The 2,839-nt window shown below is 45.3% G+C and overlaps 1 pseudogene; it reads right to left on the reverse strand.

Moving 5' to 3' along the window:
- Positions 1-426: 426 nt before the first annotated feature.
- LOC102856670 lies at positions 427-1,483 on the reverse strand (annotated as a pseudogene).
- Positions 1,484-2,839: the final 1,356 nt, after the last annotated feature.

Genomic DNA, 2,839 nt, shown 5'->3' on the forward strand with positions numbered 1-2,839 from the left:
ATTGTTATATGCCTTTGAGTCAACCACAACTCAAAACAACTCTATGAACAATACATCTGTATCCTGCCCTACTCTGTGCCACCAGACCATCTCTGACATACTCAAGCCCATTGTTAGAGTCAAGTGTCAGTCTGTCTATTGAGGGTCATCCTCTCCCTCCTTTGCTGACCATCCACTTTTCCAAGCATGATGCCCTTTTCTGAGGACTGGCCCATTCTAATAGCATGTCCAAAGTATGTGAGACAGAGTTTCTCTATCCTTGCCTCTAGGGCACCATCCTGGTTGCAAGGACTTTCTACTATATATCATATCCATTTCCACGCGTTGGTTTTTCCTGATGATGTGTCTAAAGCAAACAATTTTCTTTCTTTTTTTTTTTTATGGTGGAATATGCTTCTTCTTATGTACAGAGAGTTGGTGTGCACATCAGCCCAGTTTGGTGGCGAGTTCTTTGGCCTTGGCCTTTTCCAGCTTGGCAATGTGGGCCACTGACTTGGGCCCCAAGATGTTGCCTCCCCAGTGGAGGCAAATCTCATCATATCTGTCATTGTGATTTTTTCTGATGGCTTCTACCAGCTTCGCCAGAGCGCCTTTATCTTCAGGGTTCACCTGCTTGAAGTCAACAGTGGTGCAGGTATTCTGGTGGACGAGGCGGCCCAGCCTGGCCTTGCCCTTGATGATGCAGTAGGGAACACCCATCTTCCGACACAAGGCCGGCAGGAAGATCACCAGCTCTATGGGATCCACGTCATGTGCGATCACCACCAGTTGGGCCTTCTTGTTCTCCATCAGGGTGGTGATTGTATTCACCCCGGCACGGAGGACAGGGGATCTCTTGGTGGGGGTGTCTCCTTTGCCAGCAGCCTTCTTCTCAGCCCGGGCCAGCAGCCTCTGCTTCTTTTTCTTCTTGATTTCTGGTCGGTACTTGTGGGCCAGCTTCAGCAGCTGAGTAGCTGTCTGTCAGTCCAAGGCCTGGGTGAACTGGTTAATGGCAGGTGGCACCTTGAGTCGTTTGTAGAGGACTGACCTCTGCCGCTGCAGCCGCATATAGCAGGGCCATTTGACGAAGCGGATAAAGTCCCTTTCAGGTTGCATATCATACCCGATGCCAAAGTTTTGGGGCCTTTTCTCGAACAGGGGATTCACCACCTTCTTTGGCCTTCTGTTTCTTGACCACGGTGGGCGCCGGGGCCACCTTCTTCCCCTTGGCCTTCTTTCCCTTCAGCACCTTGGGCGGATGGGCGAGAGAGACTTACATAACTTTTTTTTTAATTAATTAATTTATTTTTTCATTTCAATGAACATCTACAGAGATTTTGGAATTCCATTCATTCAATGTTGCACCCTTCTCCTCCCCCCCCCCCCCCGTTTGCTACTCTCCTTGAGAAGCAAAAGAAAAACTCCCTCATTGGTACACAATCCCCCCCGTGCTTCCCCCAACCCCACCCCCAACCCCAAATATAATCCACTCTTCAACCCCCATTCCGTACTCTTACGATAAACATGTTGTTGTTGTTATGTGCCGTCGAGTCGCCTGCGACTCATAGCGACCCTATACACAACAGCCCTAAACTCTGCTCTGTCCTGTGCCAATCGCACCGTCTCTGACACTCCCATCCCAATTATCGCAGTCACTGAATCAATCCACCTCATAGAGGGTCTTCAGCTCCTGCGCTGTCCCTCCACCCTCCCAAGCATGATGTCCTTCTCTAAGTACTGGTCTCTCCTCACAACATGTCCAAAGTATGTTAGACGCTACCTCAGAATCCCTGCCTCCAAGGAGCCACCCGGTTTAACCCTTTACAGGACGAATCTGTTTGTTTTCCTAGCAGTCCATGGTATTCTCAATACTCTTCTCCAGCACCACAGCTCAAAGGTATCAATTCTCCTTCTAATGCCCTAAAATATAATACTTTTTTTCTATATAGACCTCAATGCTGTAAACATATTTCATCCAGTTTTTCTCAGTCTTACCCCCACCCCGATGTCAGCCTCATTCTACAACAGTGGCACCATATAGCATTTGTCCCTTTGTGACTGAGATCCCTCACTCAGCATAATGTCATCCAGGGTCACCCATTTTGAATAATATTGCATGAATTCCTTGTTTTTCAATGCAGCATAATATTCCATTGTGCGAATATACCACAGCTTCTTTACCCATTCATTTGTTGATGGGCATTTAGGTTGTTTCCAACTCCTTGCTATTGTAAACAAAGCCGCGATAAACATGGGTATGCATATATCTACTTGGATGTCATTTATGGTCTTTTTAGGGTATATTCCCAGTAGTGGAATTGCTGGGTCAAATGGTATCTCTATTTGCAACTTTTTGAGAAAGCGCTGCATAACTTTTTAAGCAGCTCATAGATAAGAAAAATTTTGCAGTTGTAAAACTATAAAGTTCTAAGGTCCTTTAGATTTCTCTGACCCAGAGACCTTACACCATCAGCTGAGTGACATTCCCTAGACAAATAAGCCCCCTCTCTACTTTTCCTTTGATCCAGAAATCCCCTTATCCTCTTTCCATTTTGGTTGGAGGTCTAGCCTTTGGAAGGTCTTCTATAAAGGATTCTCCCCACATGTAAGCTTATTCTGTCCCCTCATGGTTTTATCTTTTTATTAATCATCTCTTGAAATTTCTTGAACTCGCAAGTTGTAAAATAATAATATAACCCTCCATGTGAAGACACTGGAAAAAGATAAACAAGGAAGACCTAAATCTAGCACCAGGAAAGAAGAAAGATTTGATCAGAAACAAATGAAAAAGAGACTAGACAATATCAAGGCCAACAAACCCAACAGTTGGGTGTTTGTGCAAAAAATAAATAAATAAATA

Source organism: Elephantulus edwardii, unplaced genomic scaffold, assembly GCF_000299155.1.
Source record: "Elephantulus edwardii isolate Elephantulus edwardi_28Jun2011 unplaced genomic scaffold, EleEdw1.0 scaffold00018, whole genome shotgun sequence".
Taxonomy (NCBI): Eukaryota; Metazoa; Chordata; class Mammalia; order Macroscelidea; family Macroscelididae; genus Elephantulus; species Elephantulus edwardii.